Source organism: Gallus gallus, chromosome 8 (assembly GCF_016699485.2).
Source record: "Gallus gallus isolate bGalGal1 chromosome 8, bGalGal1.mat.broiler.GRCg7b, whole genome shotgun sequence".
Lineage (NCBI taxonomy): Eukaryota > Metazoa > Chordata > Aves > Galliformes > Phasianidae > Gallus > Gallus gallus.
In genome coordinates this window covers 1531535-1557357 of record NC_052539.1, presented here as the reverse complement: position 1 = coordinate 1557357, position 25823 = coordinate 1531535, and the positions used below count along the sequence as shown (strand labels likewise).

Genomic DNA, 25823 nt, shown 5'->3' with positions numbered 1-25823 from the left:
CAAGGAACTCCTCAATATCATGTTTAATTTTGCATTCAGTATCTGGTGAAGAATGAATTCAAAATGATGGCAAGCAATGTCACTAACTCTGCATATTTATAAATAGTAATGGTACTACACACATACTGATATAGGTTTTTCATTTTATTATAGTCTTAACTATCTATATATATGTAAAATAAATGCTTGCTCAGCAGAGGTTTAGAAGGGAATGCTTGTGCTTCTGCCCTACTCCAGAGGACCCTGACTGGCAGTGTTTTATGAGTATTAGCAAAGATAGGTAAAGGATCTATGCAGATAACAGCTTGCCCTCTTTGGGACCACTAGAGCAGCAGGAGTTTGCATAACCAAAGCCTGTAGGACAAAGCAGTTGACAAAGTTAAGAGCTGGCTCCCCTCCAGAAGTCCTAAAATAGGCTGTAGTGCATGATGTAAAGGATCTTAGGAAGGGGTAAAAGATAAGGTAGTCTGCGGTTTAACCAGATCATCACTTCATTATCCAAGTGTCACGTAATTACCAATTTCAGAAGAGAAACGGCATGGTCACCTGGGAGAGGAGAAATTCACATTACCACATGTGAAAGCATAGCTTCTTCAGATTCTTCTTCACCAGTGATAGGAGCCTTTGATAATCTTTTGAAAACGTGTAATACAAGGGTTACAACAACAAAACTTTGTCAGCATCATACTGATTCCTGGCACAAATTGCTCCTGCAGCTCCAGTCACGTGAGCTGCCCTCGCAGTGGGACTATCCTGCAGCCAAATATTCAACAGCAGCTCAATGGTACCTTGAGACAGCACAAATTATCTGTACAAGAAGAGTTGTTGTAATCCAGAACTTCATGTCGGAAACCATGAAAAAGGCTTTAACAACTTTCACATACAGAAAAAGGAAATAACTGGTAAGAATCACACGGTGTGAAACTAAAGCAATAAGTCTATCAATGTTTAGCTGCATTTCTTATCAGTACAAAGAATGAGCATCACATTGGTGAATTTTTGGAGAGCACCAGCTTAGAGTAAAAACTTGTCTGCGTGAAGCACTGCTCTTTGCTACATTCACAGGTTTCTGTGCATCATAGTCTTTCTGCACATGAATTATTCAAATTGCAGGTGTCCAATGCTTGCATTATAATAGTTCAGGCGCATATTTAAATATTTTCTTTTTCAAATTTAGTTCTCTACCTCTGCCCTGCATTGGGGAAACAAGAGGGTTAATTGAACATGAATCTTACACAGCGAGAAATCCCAGGGCCAACCACTAGTATCTGATGATGCTGCATAAGTCCCCAAAGACCATGTACTTGAGCTGCCCTTCTACAGTATTCCCTACCTCTACAAAGCACTGTGAAAATAAATGCATGAATGATTGATAGGTGCTCACATTATGGGGTTAAAGGCCATACTAGGCAGAGAAAATACTAACATATTCAAAGAGAGGATTACAGCGTGTTTCTCACCGGCTACGGTAATACAGAAATATCACACAGGGTCATGATTGCTATTAAAAAAAATTTAAAAAAAGAATTAAAGCTAAAAAAAGTGACAGCCAAAATATTAATGCGTTTTAAAAAAATCTTGCTGGCATACACTGTAAGACTTCAAAAAAAAAAAAAACAGAAAAAAAACCAAAAACACCATTTTGGGTTTGCAATCCACTCAGCCAAACTCCCCTCTGAGATAAGAGAGATACAAGTCCTGGGTACATAGGCGTGCCACCGAAGCAACTACTCTTGCTGCATTTGTATGTTAATGAATTCCTCAGACGGCTCACCGGTGGTATGAGAAAGCAATTCTGCATGAGGCTAACAGAGATGAAGCCATGCAATATCACAGTTCTTTAATCATTCAAAAATCCATCCTGCTCCTTTTTGATTTCCTCTGTACAACACGGCTACTTGTGGGATAAAGTCCTCTTGGCAAGCAACACGAGGTCTATAAACTAACTTCGCAGAGGGTGAATTGCTGTTGCTGTTTCTAGGTTAGCATTGACAGGAACTAACAGAGTCTTCAAAAATATCATAAACTTTGTTTTAGAGCTGACACACAATTGCTGCACAGCGCATTACAGGAACATCCAGAGCTGTATGAGCAGATCCAGCACTGCTCAGATAGATGGGGTTTGTCATCCTCTACACCCTACCTCTGGCAGGAAGGGGGGTGGGGATTAGAAGGGGAAGAGAGAGAGGAACGAAATGAAAGGGCAAGAAAAGCACTACTACTAGAAACGCCTTAGACTACAGTATTTCTTGTACAGATCTGACCTGTGCTATGTACAGCAATGTAACCTTGAAAAAAATATCAGTAAATAACCTAGAGTACTTTATAAGTGAGCAACACAACAGCACTGCTCTGCACTGTCATCTGGGACACTCTGCTTCATTCATCACTATGGTCTCCCATCTCTCTCCCCAAGTCAATTGGGACTCGCGGCGCGGTGGGGAACAGCTCATTCATCCACAGGGGAAAGCAGCATGCTTCACATTGCTAAGGAGCTTCCTGGGATTCTCAGTGCCTAAGTGTATTATCGTTTCTTTGGGAGTCTGAGAAAATAAGAGGGCACTTATAAGCCCCTCTAACATTTGTTTCTATTAGATACACAGCAGAAGAGCAATCCAGGCTGCAAACAGATCTCCCAGCACTAGCATATGCATTTTATTTGCAAGCTTAACTATGCAACAAACTCTGAAGCCCGATAGAATGGAATTACATCCACAATGAAGTGTACTTAATCTATCACAGACTACAAATGGAAAGTTGAAAAGCAGTTGGTGGGGCCTTTGAAGGGAATCACATGGAGGCCTCCTCCCCAGAAAAACACCACATAGGCTGAGGAATAGTGGATGGGAAACTATTTGCTAGGAGCAAGAAAGAAAGAAACGTGCAGCCTTCAGGCCGTAGCACCGACTTCATTCAACAGGGCAAAAGAAGAAGAAATAAACATATATCCTCAAAAAAAGAAGAAAATCTCAGTACAACATAAGTAAGTTGTATTTCAGATGATTTCACTGAGATCATAAAAGTGATATGTAGCAGTAAGAGTTGCTAAAAAGGTTGTTCTCCAAAGCTATGTGGCTTGCTCAAAATGCAGAACGTTTCTCGAGCACGTCCTACTCACAAAAATAATTACCAGAATAACTGAAGACAAACCATCATTGTAAAGTCTTTCCTTTTTTTCCTTGGAAGTTATTAATCAAAACCTCCAGCGAATGGCAGCGAGCCAGCAATGGATTCTGCAGAGCCTGCTCTGGCTCTGGTTAACAGGAGCAGCAGCGCGCAGATTTCACAGCACGACAGGGGTTGATGCTGCTGATTTAGTCTTCTGTTATCAACCGCCACTCCCTGATCTGGGTAAGGGAATATTTGGTTTTACACAATCAGACATTTGCTCAATCACCAAAGTTTTGTGTATATAGCCTGCATGTGACACTCAGAAATGTTAGCGTGACTCCTGTATCTATCTGTAGGAAAGCAGAGCTATTTAATACCATTACTTATGTTAACTAAGTACTACTACCGCAGTCAATAATGCAGTCTCCATTTTAACAAATTCTCCCCTCATCTCCCCCCCTTTTTTTTTCGGATGTATAGAAGACACGGTATAAACCGACTGTGCAAAGACAGCGGAGACAGTGCTGCCACCTTTTGGTGCCAGACAAAAACCGATCTGGTCACATCAGAATTAGGGGTATTGAGAACCTGATCGTAAGCTGCAAGCACAACAGGGGCCACTTCTGACATGATGTTTTTGAACCCCGATGCCTACGTACATAGTACTATTAACTGATTAAAAAAGGGGGTGGGGTTCTTCACTGTTTCTAAAATTAATTTACACGCTTAAAGATTTTGAGGAGAAGGAAAAGGCTGTAAAGACAGGAGCTTTAATTCCAAAAACAAAGATTTGTAGTAAAGCAGGTTTAAATACCCAAAATTCAACTACTAACTTCTTCTAAAAGCAAAAGAGTGGAAATAGCAGGAAAGGCAAGGAAATATCAAGAAAGGGGAAAGGCGAAGGGAAAAAGGAAAAAGGAAACAAAAAAGGAAAAGGAAAGCAAAAAGGAAAAAGGAAAGGAAGCCAAAGCAGTTGCTAAAATAAAGTTTTAATTGCATAGTAAAATGGAAAGAGCTTCCAAAGGAATACAATTATTAGCGAGTGACATATTTTAATACACATATGCATACGCGTGTAAGATCAGTGCTACAAGAAATATTATTGCATTGATTCACAATTTGGGAAGGCTAGGGGGACCTGTTCCTTTGGCTCAGGGAAACCCGCAGCTCAGCTGAGCACTGCTGCTGACAAACCAAGCCACACTGGCCCCGCTGACACGCACAATGCGTACCTCCCTGCACCAGGAAGTTCGCCCTATTCCTGAGATACCCTCAGCTGCCAGCAGGCAGTTACTGTCTCCAGCAGATCACTCCTCCCTCCCAGGCTATGGCCGGTGGGCTGAAGACGCTGTGCCCTCCTCACTTGCTAGGCCGTGGCTGGCTGTCAGCACTGAAGTGATCCCAAATTGCTCATAACATTCCCCAGGCAAAGACGCTGCTACTAGGGACATGCACGCTTTCCAATCACAGAAATTAACAGTAATGGAGATTAACCTAATTCAGAGAGTAAAACAATACTGCCTCCACCAATGATCTCAGCAACAGATCATCTCAAACCATCTGCAGGGCCAAAGGATAATCCACTGACGCTGCTTTCACAGCATTACAAAGGACAAAACTAAGGCTGTGGAACAAAGTCATACAGTCCAATGAATTCAGTGTTTGATTCGGCCCAATACAGACCAAGCAAATTTTCCTGAAAACTTTTCTACTTTTCTTCATTTCAGCCTTCTTGAAGTACCACCTAAGGCTGGTCCTAACAATATCCCTTTCATAATCTGTTTAAATTATTTTCCTACGTTTTTTAGTCTTATCTTCCTCATTATAAAACTCTGCTAAAAGCCCATCACACGTCTTCCTACGCACACTGCACAAGACAGAATTTCCATGCACTGCTCCCTGATTTCTAAGAATAGTTTTGTTTATGTGGCAGTGTAAAAAAAAAAAATCTTGCATTTCCTACACTCAGAAAACACTGATTTGCAGAAATTACAGGGCAGTACCTTTGTAAAAATCTTGTGGCTTCAGCCATGGAACGAACTTAATTACTACATCTTCAGAAATAAATATTTGTCATACAAACTGCTTCACTAACTTGAAAGTATTCCAAGAAGGAAAAACAACACTTGCATTTGTATTAGAGCAACCAATGAGAACTTAGAAGAGCAGAGGAGACAAATGAGAATAACTAAACTGAATGGCATTTTGTGAGAGCTGTGTCAATCAATTTAGTCCCTGCTGCAGTCGTAATGCATCGCCTTCTCTTTTACTTTCCCTCTATTAGCTTTTGGATTTGTCACCTTTTTGTTCCCCATTTTAAAAAAATAGTCCCTGAGCTTTAAATTAAATGGCTCTGTATTTATTAGACACACAAACAAATACGCAAAGACTATCTCATCATTTTAACATACTTTTCCCTCCGTTCTCCATAGCTATTTCCCACACTGGACATGGGTGATTTGGGATTCTCTTGCGTATTTATTCTGCAGGCGGTCAGTTACCTGGCGTGCAGAAGAGACTGAAAGCAAGCTGCATAACATTTGGCATTCACATTCACATCAACAGTACTCCCCTCGTAAACTCCTCACTTGATTTGATTAATCAATTGTAACCTAAAACATGAATGGATTCCTTTCCAAATCATTTAAAGTTGACAAAAACCACGGAACAGGCAATCTGGCCATTCTTATTTACACGACTGCTTTAGACCTTAAGCATTTCAAAGAAAGAGAAGGAAATATGGCAAAATCTGCCTTCTTGTCTGCAGTATTTACATGCTTTACATAGTTTAAAAATATGTGGCTTATTAATGACTGATTTTTCAACCTCTCCAATAAGCTTTTTATTAACATGACAGTCCTTTACTTGCAAGTGTCAAGCAATTTCACACCGTGCATGTATCCTTTATGATGTTTAATATAAAAGATAGTACAGTATTTATATCCCTCACAATAAGAGAATGGATTGTTTTAAGGTTATACAGCCCAGTTGTGATAAAGAAAGAAGGAACCTTACAAAATGATAAATATTTTCATTAAAAAACTTTAAAACTAAAAGTTCAAAGATATGTTCTCCTCTCTTATATCTTGTCAAAACATGACTTAGGACCCAAAACTAATCTACTTTCAATTTTATTCCATATTTCAGTGCTGTCATAGTACTCAGCAGAGAGTATTGGAATACGATCATTTTTTATTTTGTTGATGTTACCGACAGCTTTATTTCACAAAGCAATCTTATACTATGTCTACCACTGGCAGGTCACAAAGGTCAAATAGTCTATCCTTACAGGTAGAGAGCTTATTAAATGGCATGTCTATTAAACCCAATGGACAACATAAAGAAACATTTCAGCAAAATACTTCTAGCATAGTTCACTGAAGACGCAGTCAAAAGGGTATTAAATAATTTCCAAAGATTTTATCTTTTTTTACAAGCATCTCCAAAATTCTGCTTTGTGCAAAGCACTTCAAACAGACGCCATGAGAGAGAGCTGCAGAAAGCTGAACTTTGTCTGTGCAAACATTTACTTTGTCTTATGCATTTAAAATTGCACACTTAGCACATTTAGCGGTAGGTGTGTTAACAGAAATAACTTTCTGTTTCCTAGGACTGTGATATAATTAATGTTCAATTTAAGATCATCATAAAATTCATACAACACGTTCCCGGCAGTGTTCACACACATGCTTTACGTACCGACCTGAATCACCATAAGGTAATTTTTCAGAAGCAATACACGTTAATTATTTTTATATGACATAATTAATCACAAAATGGCTTGGGGAAAAATCTAATTACGTATATCAGCACAAGGTGCTCAAATAAAATCTTCCTGTTGTATCTTGTGAAGTCCAAACAATTCTGTTTAACACAGAGAGTGCAGGCTTTGCAAGACCCAAATATTTATAGTCATGTAATTGTGATTTTATCTCTCCTTCTGGCATCATTCCATTATGTCAGCGTTTGCCAGTTACCTATCGTATACTGGATCTTGCTGCTTCAGTATTTGTATCTGAATGACTGCAGTTACAAAAGAATTAAAAAAAAAGACATCTTTGGATTGGGAAACCTATACGTTCAGATATTTTTCTTCAGATTTAACCCTTAAAGCCCAATCAAAGCAAGTATTCTTATTGCATTTCTCAACCAGACGTACTGATTTCTGGATAGGTAAAATTCTAAATACTGGTATGTGGGATGCACGGCATCTCATACAGGCTTTAGTAGGTAAAGCACATGGACCTCTGTTACCAGAAGATTCTCCTGGTCAGATAATTAATAAGATACAGAAACATAAAACATGAGTTGTTAAAGTTTACAATTACCTTCCCTCACAGCTCCATTCTAAACGCACTGTCCTTGCTTTAACACATAGTAAATCATCTACCTAAATGTATTTGCACCCAATCATTTTTTAAAGTCACAATCTTTGTAGTGTCAACTTGTCAAGGGTCAAAGGGAAGAACAGGCAAGATTCCCAAATCAATCTGCTTGTAGAAACTGTCTCATTTCATTTCAAATTACCTGCTGCGGCTGAAGCGGGCTATGGACAAACTGCCTTCCTCCATAAACCATGACAGCACAGGTCGAACTTATGTGATCATTCATAAGGGGCAAGTCATGCTGGGTCTGTCATTAACTACTTTTAAACTGCTGTGCAGGGTTAAGTGATCTTGCAGGGCAGCAGCAGATATAAATACTATTTGGACAGTTTAATGTCAGGCGACAACTCCTCTGGGATTAAAAGCATGTAACCCAATAGCAGTGTTATCGATATAAGGATTAAGGTACTTCGGACCGTTTCTCGCAGTCACAACTATTCTGGCATTTTGCATACTATTAAGATATCAGGTGCCTAACATAACACCTCTTAAAAGGCTCCCTAAAATAATAACAGCTATGCCCACCTTCTGTGCAGGCACTCTCCATTGCTTTAGCTTTGCCCCTGTGTAACTGCCCAACCCAGGCGAGGACACTGCTCATCTGAGTGCATGAATACACTGCAGCCACCACAGCCTGTCAGACCGCATGGCTCACAGGCAAGGGGAACAGCTCCCAACCAGCACTGCTCAAAGTCATGGGAGGCAGTTCCACAGAAGCCCATATTTAGCAAAGTATTTATGCAGATGCCTACTTTCAAACATAGGAGTGGACCTATTAATTGAACCTGTCACAAAGAGATATAAAACTCAAAATTAAAAAGACACGGTACAGTTTAATAGGGTATGCAGCACTGCATGATGAGTTACTTTGTGCTTCAGTCACATCTCTTTTAGTCACCACTACAAATGAACAAGGAAGGTACTCATTAATAACGAAAAGAAAGCCAAGTGATCTTCCACCTTCTGCAGACAGCAAAAGCCAGAGAACAACATTTATACTGGTGAATCAAGCTGGCCCCAGTATTGAAAAAATCAGAATTTTTTTAAAGTAACATATGAATATTTCTGATTCCTTCTTCACCATCATACTCTTATTAAACAATTACAGACAGATTGCAGTATCCTTAACGCATTCATCTTCAGCCACAGAGCGGCTGGGGATCATTACAAGAGCGTGCAGGAACAGACAGTACAGTTTGCCAGGGAAGCCAAACTCCTGCTCATCTTAAGACGCGGTCCTCACGCATATGATATATACACCAGACCATATATGAAGCAGTGTGCTAACACAAGGGAGCTGATTTATTGGTATCTCATAAAGCACAGCTGCCAGTGGCACTAAGAAAGAAAGTAATAAACCTTAACCTAACAAAATCCCAAACTTCAGAGACGCTGTAACTTCATGAAGGAAAGAAGGAGGACTCAAGAATGCATATCCTTCAAAAATGAAGACAAAAACATCAATACAGTTTGTTCATAATTCAGTGCCACTTTCTGGGACAACACAGGATAATGCAGGGTTTTCCTAAATCCAGCACAATGACACTGGGTTTAGGAAAGGTGAGGCACAATGCTTCTGTTACAGGGTGACAAGCCTACTGATATTACAGATCGTATTATTCCTGTTATTTAACTTTGCCTGCTGATCACTTCATGCTTACATTAGCACCACACTTTTCACCAACCTTTCACAATGAACACCACATACCCAAACCCACCACACCCTTCCCTCAGCATTGCTGGCTCTCAGGCCCAGCTCCTGCCCTCCAGCTCACAAAAACTTCACAATTCTCTGCTAACCAGCAGCAAAAGGGATATCATCAACATGGCAGCACGGGATTAAACACCAGACCACACTTTCTTTATTCCTGTGTGTACAGCCCTCCATACATGGGTGGTATGCATTCAAAAGCTAATATCTGTGTGTAAGTGTGGAATGCCCAAATCTTCTCTTTGGCCCAGTTTGAGGCCAGAATTAATAAAACAGGGAGACTCCACTGATAAGAACAGAGAGATTTTATCCCACCCACCCTCTGCAGGTGGGCTTTAACCCACACCTACTCACATCTGAGGACTGGCCATAGCCAACACCACTGTACCTACCAAGGGCTCCCAGACTTGTGAGAAACCTAACTACCCAATCTCACCTTCTTTCTTTCTCTCCTAGGAGGCAAGCACATGCAGGTCTCAGTTCAGAAAGTTCAGATCCAAAACTCACTCACCGAAAGGTGGCTCTTAACTGATCTCTCTCCATTTTTCCTTCACTTACAAGCTTGTGATTACACCACTTTACACTCCCCTGCCTGTGTTGTTGTCTCCCCAGGTTCCCTCCCTCTCCATCAGCCTCCAGCCTTATTTTTAACAGACTCTCAGAAAACTCACAGCAGACGATTGTCTTCATGTCTGGCTTCTCTTCCTTCTCATCACCCTTGCCCACAGGGTTCTGTCACTTCGAGTCCAGCTGGCAGGGCAGAGCTCCAAGCCCCCAGCAGCAGGGTGCAGGTGCCCAAAGGCGGCCAATAACACTGAGATCCTCCCTAGGTAAGAAAAGTTGGCAGTCTCCCAGATTGTTAACTTTTTAAATTCAAACAAAATATCATTGCAGCAATGAAAAGATAAATCATTGACACTACCTTCAGTAGCACCTTTGCTCAAGAAAATACACATAAGGATATTAAAATAGGCCAAAAAACCTATGTTCAACTAAGTTCATCCTTGGAAAAAAAAATTCTTGCTGAAATCTCTCAAGCAGCTAAGGAAAATTTCAGCCCTGTGGCTCTGGCTTTAGTTGAACAGATATTCACAACCAAAAGGAAAAGCATGACAGCTTCTCTGCTAGACTGTGCTAATAATGTCACTCACGTTACTGAACTTCCGGACGTGGCATTGTACTGTGGCCTTTCTGGAGAAAATACTATCTTTTGTGTTTGGAAATCTACTAACACATAATGAATACTGACACAAAGTGAAGTAATAATCCAAACATACTCCTCTCATGAAACCAATCTGCATAATTTAAGAAATAAATCTAATATCACGAGATTGAATAAGTTACATTGTTAGATGACTAGTAGATTACAGAACAAGGAAAGGACAAGAGGAAAGAAACCAAGACGTGTGAATCACATTCACTGCGTAAATAGCACAGATCATGAAGTGTTGCCAGCTATTTTGTTCAAATACTGCAACAAAAAAGAAGGGGGGGGGAACACTGCACTGCTAAGGACTATTCTTGAATACAGCTCTGAGCACGTTTAATGTAAAGAATTCAATGCCAATGCTTGTAAGCATGAAGAGCGTGTTTTAAATCGACAGCGTGTGTTCAAGCTGTGTTTCAGGTCACTTCTGTTTTCTACTCTGGAATCTCTGGACAATCCCCCAAACACACCTATATTTTAACTCCTCTACGCCATTCTTTTGGCAGTATGAGTGGAACTGTGCTGGCTTCACATCGTTTTAGTGAATCATTTTGTTATTCAGAGAACCTTCTGCTTCAGAGCTGCAAAGAATTTGCTGTCCTCCACCTGCAGTCTTATTTTCTAGAACAGCAGTAGAAATAAAATACCCACTATAAAATTGTTAAGTTCTACAGCTAGAAAAGGGAAGACAGCTTCAATGAAATCGTTTCAGTTTGTACATAACACATACTTAGTGTATGTGTTAAAAAGTCTGTGTCCTGTAAAACACTGCATTACAAAAATATCTTCATAAATTCCACCTATCATCCTTCAGATAGAATCACAGAAGAAAATTCCTTTACTTTTCAGTGCCACAGTGGTTGGCAGTTGTATTTAATTCTGCAGGATAAGCTTATCAATATCAAAACAGTAATTAAGCAGATGCTCAAATTGTTTCCTAAGAATTTTCAGTATGCTTCGTCAAACAAGAGAAACTAAATGAGTACATGCCAGACAAGCAGGTCACTCAGCCACTGCATCTTCCACGTGCCCAAAATTAAACATTTTGTAATGACACTTCACAGTAGATAATGAAATAAAATAATGTAATTTGACTTACACCTTTTAAAGGCATTGCCTCAGATCTTGCTGTTTTTACCCCATTGTGATATCTGTAGCAATCAATGGGAGTCCAACAGATTTCTGGAATTCTGCTGGGTGGCAATGTTATTGGATATTCAACATTTTTCAGGATGCACTTTTTGTAAATGAGAACACAGTTTAAATTATTACTTCTGAGATTGCACTACAGTATTAAAAAAAAATTATGAACGAATTTCTATGGCAAAACCGCTTTCTAACCATGACACATGGCTTACATGTACCATATAGACATCCACATCATCACTGTGAAATGTTTAGAAGACTAAAAGAGCAGGTAGTTGGTCAAAACCTCCAGGTCAAAAAGGGCAGGGTAATAAAAACCGAAAATGAAAGACAAAGTAGAGAAAGTTTGTTTATTTAAAGGTCATATTTCTCAGAGAAAGAAAAGAAAAATAAGCTTCAGACCATTTGTGAACCACATCTATAACTACTTGAAACAAGCTCAAAAGCCATCATTAAAGATGAAGAAACTGAACAGAAAGACAAATGCTAGATTACCTCTGACCTGTCTGCAACAGCTCATTTATTGGAAGAGCTGTGAGCAGCTTCTTCACGTTCCTTTTCTACAGCTTCCTAACCTCAGTAGCTGGGAGGCTAAGGACAAACCAGGCTGATCCGGAGTCTTCTCTAAGAAGGATGAAAATGGCACCTAAATACATTCAGCTAACAGAGCTTCTCTTCTCCTTACGGTTTGTATTCCTCAGTTGTTCTATATGAACCGTTTGCTAATTGCATTCCTCCAGCTGCTGCACGTTATTTCACCAGACTTATGATATTGCAGCACAGTTCCCTCTCCCTGTCTGGAACATGCAACATGTAGACACAGTCACCTTCTCCCCTGACACCTGAATTGAGCACACTCTTTACAAGTAACTACTGATGAAAATTCTTGAACACTATCTTTAACATTATTTTAAATTAAAAAGTAAGAAAACAGTTGGAAGGATAACTAGCTATTTAAATATATATATATACACACACATAAAGTGGATTATTTAAGTGCTAAAACATCCAAGCCACCACAAACAAAGTTCAAAAGCATTACCTGAAAGTTATCATTTTCTGCTATCAAATCTTCCCTTTGAATCATAAGCCATGGCTTGAAAGAATAACACCCAGTGTCACGGTGATACAGAAAACAAACTGCCTTGCTGCTGTTGGGATAACACTTTACAGCACTGCCTAGTTGGAAGAAGTCACTGAGGCAATCAGATCAAAAGAGAACCATCAAAAAAAATCTCTCTAAAAATGTAAAAACACTGATAACAGGATGCTCTGAATCAGTGTCAAACTTGCACAGATGCAAGGTGAGCTTAAGACAATCTACCAAAACAACGGGCTGCAATTGCACTGAATAATAATCTATCACAGGAATTTTCACGACCCCTTAGCGGATGCCATCAGCCTGCAGCTCCTGAGGCCTCAATTCTTTGCCACAGCTTTTCTTTAACCAGGAACAGGATACAAGTTTCAAACCTATCCATATGCAGATGTCAGCAAACTATGTACCTTGTTAAGTGAATGGGAACAAGTACAGTTACTCTGATAACACAGCATTCAAATACAATATTGGAATTAGAAACAGATGGCACGAGCTTGATTGAAGAATCAAGTTGCTTGGCAGCAGTGTGCAATAGGAGGAAATGCCTGACACTGATTTCAGTAATAGAAAATATTCCCTTAAAAGAATACTGAAAGGCAACTTCAGATAAACTCCCAAATCACCCTGGTATTCATTGGACAGTGCCTTACACATACTGAATAATAACAATGACTACGTATCTCAAAGCACAACTGTTTTCCCATGTGAAGACAGAGAAAACATCTGTTGACTATTTTGTAAAACTGCCTTATGTTCAAGCTGCAAAAGGCTGAAGATGATTACTTTGAAGGAATGAGCCAATCCACGCTCTCTCAAAAAATCTATGGAAAGATGGAATGAAAAACCTCATCCAGAGCCTCTGCAGCCAAAACTGGCAGAGGAGGAGCAGCTGCTCCCCAGCCCTCAGCACCTTAGCCCTGCTGCAAGTACTGCTGCTCAGCAGGTAAAACATAATTACCAAGGCAACTTGAATGACTTCCATTCTCCTGATCACAGAGATTGGCACTGGAATAGCTCTGCGGTGAGTCACGGGAGCTAACTCAGTCTCCAAAGCCCAGCCATCCCTCCATCTTCTATTGCAGATCAAAAAGAAACATTGCAAAAGACTGTGACGCTAACAGAAAACCTTTCTCCCTGAAAACAAAGCTTAGAGAGAAGAGCAGGGTCAGAGCACCCACTACAAAGCTCAGGGCAGTTCTCTTCCTTCCCAGGGGACGGCTGGGTGCTTGGTCAGGTGCACAGGGTGGGTGCCACTGCCCACCTCCATCAGCCAAGGGCTGCACTAAGTGCAGCGGGTGGCACACCACTCTCTTGGATGCTGGCAGGTAAATCAGGATGTGTGCCTCCAACTCTAGACAAGGGATGATAAATTGACTTCTAATGTTTCATTTAGCTGTTCAGGTTAAACTAAGTGACACTGAAGGTTACACGAGCTTTACAAAACAACAGTAAAACCAGTAAAACTGAAAAGCAGCCAATTTTCCTCCACTTGGTGTTGTCTAGGACCACTGCTTATGACCTCATAGTTGAGCTTTTCCTATTCCTATTGTGCTTCTGCAGATAAGAAAAGCTAACAAGTACACAACTGCTAATATCTTGAATAAGGCACATCTCATTCTATCAATGCCTTTATCAATGGACAGTCCCAAAAGTTTCAGGAAATGTGAAATTTCAACCAGGCAACTATTTTACTTACGAACTCTTTCTTACACCAGCTACCAACCCCACTTTACTCAAAATAGTTAAGACCTTGGGTCAAGGAGACAGTGGCATTAGCACTCAACAGAAAATGTGCTTCTCCACACTAAAATAGCCACTTAAGCAAGAATGTGGAAATGATTTATCTTGCAACATTTGAAGTTGGATCTTCACCTCAGTTGTGTCATGACTGCACAATCAGTCAGAGGAAAACTGTTACGCTTTCATTCAAAGAAAAGGATATTCAGCTCTTCACTATGAGTTCCTAACAAATAATGTTACCTTTTAGGAAATAAGAAAATAATAAATATTAGCTAGTGGAAACATTCACATTTATAACATCGGAGTTAGAGACCTTCAGTGTTCCAGTGACCAAATATAAATCTCACTGTTTAATAATGGAAAGGCAATATGATTCCACTGGAAACCATTTTATTTAAATAAGGTTATATTCGTAATTCCAAATATCCCAGCAGTACCTTAATGTAAGATGATCAGAGAAACCAAACTGAAAACTTAAATTGAAGCTTATAATATAGTGTGAAGGAAAGCAGACTTATAAAGCAAGGAAACAGCCAGATAAGTTTGATGTGAGACTCAGTCTTACAGAAATCGAGGAAGCAATGTCCCTCCCAAGCAAAGCAAATAAGCAGAGATCATTTTTGTGACCACCTGGGGATCCTGAACATCTACAAGTCCCACTGAGATGTGTTCCAGAGTCCTGAGGAAATTAGCTGATCTAATTGCCAAGCCACTCTCAATGATATCTGAAAAATCATGGCAACCAGGTGAAGTCCCTGGTGACTGGAAAAAAGACAACATCACACCCAATTTTAAGAAGGATAAAAAGGGTGATCCCTGGAACTACTGTCCTATCAGTCTCACCTCTGTGCCGGGAAAGATCATGGAACAGCTCCTCCAGGCAGTTGTGCTAAAGCACATGGAAGACAGGGAGGTGATACAGAACAAGCATGGCTCCACCAGGGGCAAAACCTATCTGACCAACCTAGTGGCCTTTTATGATGGGGCCACTGCATCAATGGACAAGGGAAGAGCCAGCAATGTCATCTAGACTTCAGTAAGGCCTTGAACGTGGTACCCCACAACATCCTTCTCTCCAAATTGGAAAGATATGAATTTGATGGGTAGACTGTTCAATGGACGAATAACTGGCTGCAGAATTGAGTCCAGAGAGTAGTGATCAATGGTTCCATGTCTTGATAGACGTTAGTGACAACTGTTGTCCCACAGGGGTCAGAGCTGGGACCGATACTCTTAAATATTTCTTATTTTCAAAAAAATCTATCTACATCCATTCACATTACACAAATTTCTAAAAAATACATATATTTTGGCTTATTCCTCTGGTATACCAGAATGTATGTCTCCTGCTTTGCCAAAACCAAGCCACCCACATAAAGGCAAGTTGTAACAGCAGCATCCCATGACAGCAGTAAGTGCCAAAATCAGTGCCACAGTTTCAACCACAGGGAAGGTGACAGACTGGCTTTGCCAGATCCATTCTTCCCAGCAGGAGAACATCCAACCCTAGATAACTCAGGCATGCTGTCACACCTACTCCTGAAGCTACCTGCTGGACAGACAAGTGGAAAATACAAGACAGCCTATGGCTTAAAAATAATCCACCACCTAAATTCAGTAACAGCTAATATTAACTGTCTAGCTCAAGCAATGGAAGTGGGAACAGGCTGCTGAGGGACTCCTCAGTGACAGCATCACTTAAGGGAGCAGGAAATAGCACTCTGATGCTCTTTCTGATCCTCAAAATACATCCAGAACGCAAGGATGTTCCAATGCTCCAACTCCACACAGAGGAAAAAGTCCCTGAAAAGACAAAAGGAAATAGCACATAGGACAAGGAGGAAAAAACAGAACGCATGATTGGATGGGGAAACTGGTTAGGCAAGGAATTCAGGAAAAGAAATAACAGGATTAGGACAGGAGGAGAAGGGAACATATCACACATCTGGGATTGTAAAAGTGGGAGCTAAAAAAGCAAGAGAAGGCAAAGACTGATAGAGCAAGGAGATATGACTGATACAACTGTTGCATTTTGAGACATTAAGAACTGCACTAAGAGAAGCAAAACTGGAACAAGGTAGAAAAAGCAATGATCAAGTTCTAGATAACAAGTAAGAGACTGTCTGCTAGAGCTACTGTGTCCTGGAACACAATGAAGAACAAAATAACTAAGCACTCCATTACTGAGATGTCAGCATCTACCTGTGAAAACATTCACACATTTTCTCCACTGGTATACAACCAGCTACTTATCAGCAGTTAGATACTTCACTAGCTCAAATGACAAAGGCTGCTGTCGAACTGGAATATCAATAGAAATTCAACCATGTGGAATTTAGCCTGTCTTCTCAGCTATCTTAAAAAAAAAAAAAAAGAAAAAAGAAAAAAGAAAAAAACAATTAAAAAAGACAAATACTGAGACTACAAATTGAGGTCATCATTTCTTTTAAATAGTTGTTGAATATTGTTGTTAATTATCTGACAAATTCCCTAAATTCAGTGCCTACAGTCTGACACACCTACTAAAAGGGGTGGCTCTGCTTTACATGTTGTTAGAACAAAACGACTGGTAAAAATGAATTATCACAGTGTTCTGCTATAATTCAGCTGAGCTTCTCAAACAGGATAGTATGCTCTAATAGCAGGACTCGAGTAGGAACAAGTCCAGTACCTACTCTTAAAAAACAACCATCAGTTCACTGCAACATCTCTGAGAACGAGGGATTTTCACAGAAATTTCGACTGCATTTAAATTATACTTACCTGACAAACTAAGCACACAAACGATATGCAATGAAAAGGGTTTAAACGTATAAAAACACATCTGTAAGCATAAACCAAAGAGTTGCTGTTTATAGTAGCCAGAAAAGCTGAAGATGAAAACACTGAGTCAGTCCAAACAACACCCACTGATAAAATCCAAGGACTGTGATGAAATCAAGTCTAACAAAAGAAGAATGGGGAACAGAAATGAAAGACCTATAGCTAGCATGCCAGAAAAACGCTAACCTCGGGGGCCATTACTTAAAACAAGTCCTTCAGTAGGTGCCGGAAATGCATGAAACTTCCCATTATAATTGATAACAATTACCACGTGAAATCCCAGGGTTCACAACAACCTCATTTAGCAATACTGCCCTGATCCCAAGAAACAGCCAGACCAGACCCACCTCTGCAACAGGCGACCCACATTACATCACCATAACATCCAGCTTTGATTGAGACTTGAAATACAAAGGTTTGGAATACAAAATTTATTGCTGTTATCTATTCCCTGTATGCATTTTTAATCCCCATCCTTTTTACTCTTTTGTGCTGAAAAACAAAAAATCTAGCTCAATGAGTCAAGAAAATCTTTTGCAACCACTGAGCCTGGGACCAAAACAACAGCTAACAGTAACGCCTGAAACAGCCTAACACTGTTACAACTTATCAACAGCCTGATAAGATAACGCTCTATGCCTACCTTTCTCTGGAAGAAATAGTTCACACTGAAGTCTGAACCAAAAACAGAAACTGCATTTTCTCTGCTTTGCTTTTTCCTTTTCTTCTGCAAGAGCTCTGAGAACAAGAGCAGCTTCAAGCCAGGCCATTTTAAGAAAATTTGGGGGAAGAAGAGGAAAAAAGCAAAAGTACCAGGCCCAAGACATATAAAAAGACTGTCAGATACTTCCTTACTGTAACCTTCTACAGTTAAGAAGAAAGGGGAAAAAAAAGGTAGTAGAAAACTAAAACCAAACATCAAAAAAAATCAATTTTATTTTCCTTTCACTGAATTTTCTTCTTAATTTTTTAATAAAAGACTAAGAAGGCTTGTCAGGGAAAACACCTGCAATTTAAAGCAGACTGAAGAGTCCAAGCTAGAAATCTCAAACATTTAACTACTCAACACTACACTGAGATAAGTATTCCAGGCAATGACTAGAACTGTCTAGCACTCTTGCTCCCTTAAGCAATGCACTTTTAGAAACTATCCTATTGTATCGTATTATATCCTATAAACAAATAGTGTGCCATCAGCATAAATCTGACATTTGTTTGACACAGACCAATAATCAAACTAAACTGTAGAGAACCACAGAACTGTTAATGTTGAAAAGGACCTCTTCAGCTCAAGGTGTCCAAGCCCCCTGCTCCATCTGGGTCAGCTACAGCAAGTTGCCCAGGGCTGTACCTAGTCTGCCTTTAAACATCCCCACAGATTTAGACTTCATCACCTCTCCTGACAACTTACTGTCTATTTGACAACACTCACAGTAAAAATAAAAAAGTGCTGGGTCGCAAACAATAGAATTTAATGTTTCAATACTTGTGCCCATCATCTCTTGTCCTGTCAGTACGCCCCGCTGAGAATAGTACGGCCTCCTCACCTTCATCTCTCCCTGTCAGGTGTTAGCACACACTGACAGGATTGCTGAGCCTCGTTTCTCCAGGCTAACCAGTTGCAGCTTTCTCAGCCTCTCCTAATATAAAATACTCCACCTTGATGGCCCTGGCACTGGACATACTCCAGTAACCGTCCCTGCCTCACGCTGGGAGCCCAGAACTGGACACAGGCGTGGCTTTGCCAGTGCTGGGCAGAGTGGAAGGCCATCTCCCTGACTGTGCTGGAAACACTCCTAATGTAGCCCTGGATACTGCTGGCCTTTTTTTTGTCCACCAGCACCCTTAGTGAAGATGTCCTCCAGCCAGCTGGCTCTGGCATGTGGTGGTGCCTGGGGTTATTCGTCACCAGAAGGAAGGCTAAGCAATGCAGGTTGCTCTGAAAGTCAGCATAACTCTTCAGTGTATCAGCCACTCCTCCCAGCTTTCTACTACCTGCAAACTTACTTGGAGTGGGTGCACTGCAACCCACTCATTAAGTCATTAACTGAAGTTGCTGAACAGTATTTGAAGCTGCACAGTTCTCAGAAAAGGTAAAGTCGATGTCCTTCTCTCAGGCTGTGCAGCCTGCTCACTCACACAGCAGCTCCTTCACTTGTTGGCCCAGCTCCTCAACAACTGCACACTAAAAAGGTTCCTGATCCTACCTAATTAGGGGTCAGGTAGAACAAAGGCTGCAGGCACCCTTTGATCAAGGACAGCTGACAAGTCTGTCAGCTCCCTCTGAGGGCTCCCTCAGCACCCAGTGGCCACCTGTGCCCGCTGCCCGGACCTGCCTCCCACACAGGCTTCTCCCCAGCACAGGCTGAGGCCACGCAGGGCACTTTGCAGTTTTGTCCTTCTATTAACACAGCAAGGTTGAAAACAAAACAAAACTAAACAACAACAAAGCAGAGTTTAATTGGTTTACCACAGCTTTGGTTACCTGTGGAGAAACCGCACCTGACGCTCACTCAGAATTTACCTCACTCCCCTCAGCACACCTCTTTCCCTGAGGAAAGTAAAATTGTTGTTCTCACTTTCCACCTCCCACAGAACATGACACTCAATTACTAAAATGAAAGGCTCTGATAGCAAATGAAGCAGTTCCTACCTTATTTAGTAAACATTATGGTTCTATCTTATTTGCAGAGAAGAACATGTTTTCCAAGTCTTCCTAAGCAACCATAACTGTACTATTCCGCTTAACTTCTGATCTGGCAGATTAAATTCACGTCTCACTATACACCAGATACGTTCACACAGCACTAGCACATGGTTTTCCCAGAACATTCTAGACTTACTTTTTGTTTTTACCTTGTTCCCGGGTACTGAAGGCCCAGCCTGCCTGCCGCTGCCCACACAGCAGCCCATTAGGGCAGGGCAGCCGGCAGCAGCGGGTCCTCGACTTAAAGAGCCCAACAACCAATTTTTACTCCTTTAGAGAGTTTAAACTTTTTTTTTTTTTTTTTTTTTTTTTTACAAAAATCATTTTCTGATGATGGAGAACCAGTTTTGCGGCTATGAGTTCTCCCTTAGAAAAACATCTCCATCCATTATTTTCACTGCTCACTTTAGAGTTTTTGCTTTGCCACACAGGCCCGTCCTCTACAAGACAGCACAATTCAGACTGACATTGCTGAAACCTTGAGAAAACCCTAAATGAGCAGGTAGTGCCATTATTTAAGAGTGACAGACGATCCTCCGTGGTACAAGGAAATTGCTGAGCACTGCAATTCAGGAAGCATTCCTGAACGCAGGTGAGCAGTGGGGCCTCCTCAGCAGCAAACAGCCACAGCACCCACGTGCCTTCTGCAAAACACTTGGGTTTCTGCTGTTGTTTTGGTTGTGTTTTTACTGTTTTTTTAAATTATTTTTTTAAACACAGAACACCAAACATTTGAGCCTTTCAATTGTTCAGTGCAGTGCGTTATAAGCCCACATTTATGCACATAATAAAATGTAAAAGGAATCACAAGCAGGTTTGTGACTTTTCTAGACTTGGAATTAGAAGAAGCGAATGATAATTTGGAGTATCACACTGCTGTGTTATCAAAAATCAAACCAGGTTATCGCAGAGGACCTCAAGAAACCTGAAGGCCCTTTGCAAGGCAGATAGCCCCTCTACTTCCCTTTCTTTCCCACCTTCTCACACATCATCCCTGCAACAATATGTATATTTAGAGAAAGCACCCGTGTTATTTCTAGATTTTGCAAGCCGACAATTTACAATACATTTTCTTATCTTTTGATTTTGCTCACTGATGGGAGAAGGGGAATCCTCTGTTTTATTTGTGTCCTTTCTGGCGGAGAATTAAAAAAAAAAACCCAGCTCTTTGAGAAGCTTGTGCCAGCTTCATTGTCAAGACAAAGGTCACTGCATTCCTATTCATGATGACCTACAACTGTACCCATTTAAAGACTTCATTATGCTACATTAGAAGGAACTCTTTCTCAGGGGTTTTCATTTAGCTCCATTGTGAGAAGAACAAAACATGCAAGCATCATCAGAATATGGTGTTTAAAACAGTGAAACTGATGATTTTAGTTACCAACTGTCTTAGTCCATTTGACATCCACTTGGTATCTGTGAAGCATAATTTCCAGAAACGTGTAAAATATGAAACTACTTTACTCTAGATTGCATCTCCAGACTACAAAGTTAATACACAAATAAGAAAATTCAGCATATCTACACAAAATGAGTTACAATCTCTCAAACAATAAGAGGTTCCAATATCTCCAGAGGTAAGGAATTGGTTTAACCTTCATCATCGTATACTAACACCGAAATTGACTATTATACAAGTATATTTGGAAAGAAGTTTTAATTATGAATGCTCTGGAAATCCACTTTCAAAATAGGTACATTTTTCAAATGGATTTCACTCTACACTAAAATCACCAAGTGTACATCCATCTAGTTACAGGGCTGGATGGACCAGGTACACAAACTGCTTCATGATGTAATTTGACCAAACTTTCTAAGGCCGACATGTTTCTTAAATAGTTATTATTAACACACCTCCGCTAATAATTTTTTTTAATAACTCTCTGGACTGAAGCTGGCCAGACACAAAATAATGGCAGAGATTCCAGCTTTTCATTTTCAGGAAGTGGGCCTGCTCTTTGAAGTGGCAGGTCTTCATAAACAAAAAGTAAAAATGAAAAAATATTTTTAAAAATTAAGTCTTTTAAGAAATGGAGCTTGTTGCGCTGCATCACGCTTGCAAATCATTACTGACTGCAAAAAAGCTGCAAGAGGAAGACCACATTCTCTCTACCAAGGTTACACGATTGCCTGCCCCTTAAGATGCAATACCACGAGCACATAACAAGTAAATGTGCCATCCTGCTTAACTTGCCCAAATTCCAGGTAGACGTTTACCTAAAGCAATATAAATGACCTCTGCAACTGCATAAGCTAATCCTTACAATCTCATTTTCCAACATTATCAAGCACTTCTTAAGTTAATCCACTTCTCATTGTAGAGATACATTTCATTTAACAGATAAGATCCATAGGCATAATTTATGCACTCTACTTTAGAGCACCTCAGGCAGAACACACAAGGTGTTTTATTACGTCTGTGTATTTTCCTGTTACGAGAAAGCAGATTAAAGTGATTCAAAACCTTGTCACTCAAATTGCATACGGATTTCTTTGTAAATTCTAGTCTTTTGAACCAGTTTCAGTCTGATTTCATTCCCACTCATCTCAGAACACAACCATCCACTACTAAGACCTCCCCCCCCCCCCATCCCCAAGGAAGCATATTCACAATCTTAGAGCAGACTGAACTATCCTTACCACGACCAGTACAATTTCTGGCCATATGCCAGCACCCACTTACATCACGATTCAATCAAGACTCTAACCTCCCCTCCAGTGAGAAGAGAGCACAAGTACAGAGAGAGGTACGCACAGTGAAAAGAAATTGAGATTAAATATAATCTGCCTTTTAGCCTTCAAAGAACATCAAAACAACATTTTACAAAAAGCACAAAGTAAAAGCTTCATGTGAACAGCAACGCCATGTAATTGTCAATGGTAATAACCTACCTGGAGCAGGTTTTAACCTACCTTTACCAGGTGTTCAGCATCAAAAGCAGCACACGCACCACTGCAGAGAGTATCTTACACATGCTACAGTTCCTGCATAACAATAATTGCATGCTTTGTTCACAGAATGTTCTCATATTTGTAGTGCCATAGAGACCATTTAAAACAAATTTAAAACAAGGTAAGATGAAGTAAATTGCAGTAATCAAATAAACACAGTAATAAATTACTTCTTTCTTCATTCTTCCGCTTGATAATACTTTATCAAATTTAACACCAAGTCCCCAAACACACAGGCAACTTCATAGCATACCTTCCATTTTAAAATTGCAAAATCCACTACAAATTTAATAAAAACAAAACATACCAAGATGTAAACATTGTAGCATGCTAAATACAGAAATTTACATTAGCATCAAGATTAAAAACCAAGCATTGGAATTTTATAAATGCTAGCACTAAATCTTTCTAATCCTCAATTCAGCGCATCTTGTACGTGCATGAAGACAAACTGATTACATGATGACAGTACTTTTCCCAAGCAACGCTGCACTGCTGTTTGTATGCACAATGAATTGCATGACAACCCTCAGAGCATGAAGCAGGACTATGCTCCATGAGGCCGCTCTTTACAGAACACGGATTCCCCAGATGCTAGATTTACAGTGAACACAATGGAAAGGAAAGAACAAGCTAGTGATTTAGGCTTCTTAATGTCACCTTAGAGAATTTAACTCCCTCATGACCCTGCCCCACAGCTTCTACTTTATTCTAGACAATCAGCTATTCCATATTTACTAAGCTGGTATCTATTCCTCAATTTATCTCTACACAGATTGAGTTTGGAACAGCAGGGGTCTTACAGAAAGAACTCAACTCCAATCAATGTCAAAGAAATGAAATTCCACTACCTATCCCTTCAGGTCATAGGTGTCAAACTGAAACTGGGCATCAGAAAGGAATTTTTTTTTTTTAGCATCAGAGACTACAAAAAAAAGTACTGGCATGAGACTTGTTCTCCTTGGGACGTCTCACTGCATTAGGAAACAATACTAAAATCTGGGTTTAGCTGCAAGTGAAAAAGGGGACAGGAAACATGTTTTGAATACCGGAGTATATCGGTACATCAGTAAACAGGGTACATCCTGCATTCTAAATGCTACACAAAATACTACACATTATTTTCTTAAATGCCTGTACCAAAGAAATTGGATAAAGATCACATTAAAAGTGAAGGGTCTACATACATATGCCAGAAAACCAACTCTATCATATGAGAATGTGAAACAGATGCCACAATATAGGGCACTTAGTAGAAATTGTTATTTGAACTAACATAGAAAACTGTAATATCTGTTATCTAGAAGCGATCACCTTTGGAGATACCACCACAAAACTTCCAAGCATCTGAATGTAAACAAATGTCCTTCCAAAGACTCTGAAGTAAATATGATGGGTTTTCAAAAACAACAAGTGACTCAATCGGGGACACCCAACCAATCCAGCCTCAAGTCCAAGCTCCAAAAAAGGATGCCACTAGTTCAAGGATTAATGTACATTATATATATATTATTAATTTGATTTTAAAGAGGGATAAAAAGTCCACGGAACAGTAAGGTTTTCTTCCTTAATTTTGTTTTGGGAAATATGTGCAGAAGGTAGCGTGGAAAGCATGAAAAAGACTATGCCTGGAAAATTCCAGACCGAATGGTTAAAGCTGGTAGTCAGAAGGGGCCGAAAAAAGCATCTTCTATTTCCAAACGACCTGACTTCTATACATGCAATAAAGAAGTGACAACAGTGTAGCGACCTAAAGCTTCTCACATATATCTTCCAGGGCATAACAAACAATTTTAACAGCCGCTTTACCTGCACAATACTGATATCGAACAGGTGGAGAAAACAAAAGCAGAGGTAACATTCAGGGAAATATTTTGATACATACAATACAAGGCAGGGAAAAACATACACACGGAACAAAACAAAACAGTAACAACACAATTATTCCAAATTCTCCTCAAGGTTTCCACGTTGCACCAGACTGCTTTTTTTCCATTAACTCCATAACGGTAGAACAGTGAACTCTCATCACACCATCACATATTCACATTGTGTTTTCATCCTCTTCTATTCTACCAACTTATTATTCTAAAATTCCACCCACCATCCACAAGTCTGCATCCAACTCAGCTCATTCAGGAACTACCACACATGTAAGGCAGCTTTTTTACATTACCTGTGGGCAAGGCAGATGTGAACTTTTAGCATCTCAGGGTATACAGAAACATATTCACAATTCAGGGTACCAAATCATGCCTGTTCCAAGCAAAAACAGGTTATGTGAGCTACTACTGTAACTAAGATAACACTTTATGGACAATTTTCTATCATCATGTATATCAATTCCTTATACTGTCTGTGTTAGTGACAGGAAAAAAGTTAACATTCTCCTACCATAATTAAAAAGTAAATAAATAAGCCAGGAACTATAGTGAAATTCAGGGGCTTTTTGTAATTGTTGTTGCTTTCCTTTCTCCTCTTCCTACTACCACAACTCTAAATAAATCTTGCATCCACATGTCAACACTACTACAACTTAATATGTAGGATCTTTCTAGCATGAAAAGCCATACTTGATTTCTACCTAAACCTGATTGGAAGGAAAATAAATTTGAACTCCTTCCATGTTAAAATGGGAAGACTGCAGCTGTTTCTTTTTTTTAATGATATTGACCTGTGGATAGAACAGATAAAATCGCAGTGATTTTCCCTCTTGGATCTTTCCAATTTTTCCTACCAATTTGCCGAATATTAACCATTTAGCATTATTTTCTATTTACTTGGGAAGATTTTCATTCTTATTTGCTATATTTCATTACTTGTCATGATTTCGGTCATTTTTCTCTCGTCCGCCGTGATCCAAACTGCAATCTTCTGTTCTTCAGTGCTTCACCACTGCTGAGACTTGCAATGCTGCCACTCTTCTAGTTACATGCAAA

At 40.0% G+C, this 25823-nt stretch overlaps 1 protein-coding gene across 1 annotated transcript in view; it reads right to left on the bottom strand.

Moving 5' to 3' along the window:
- KIF14 (kinesin family member 14) overlaps nt 1–25823 on the bottom strand; it is a 195749-nt gene that overhangs the window by 104701 nt on the left and 65225 nt on the right. The window contains exons 43-45 of the mRNA XM_046944591.1: nt 25704–25808; nt 25061–25140; nt 22846–22917 (exon numbers count right to left, since the gene is read on the bottom strand). The gene's annotated coding sequence lies outside the window, so the exon portion shown is untranslated. The remainder of the gene's footprint in view (nt 1–22845; nt 22918–25060; nt 25141–25703; nt 25809–25823) is intronic.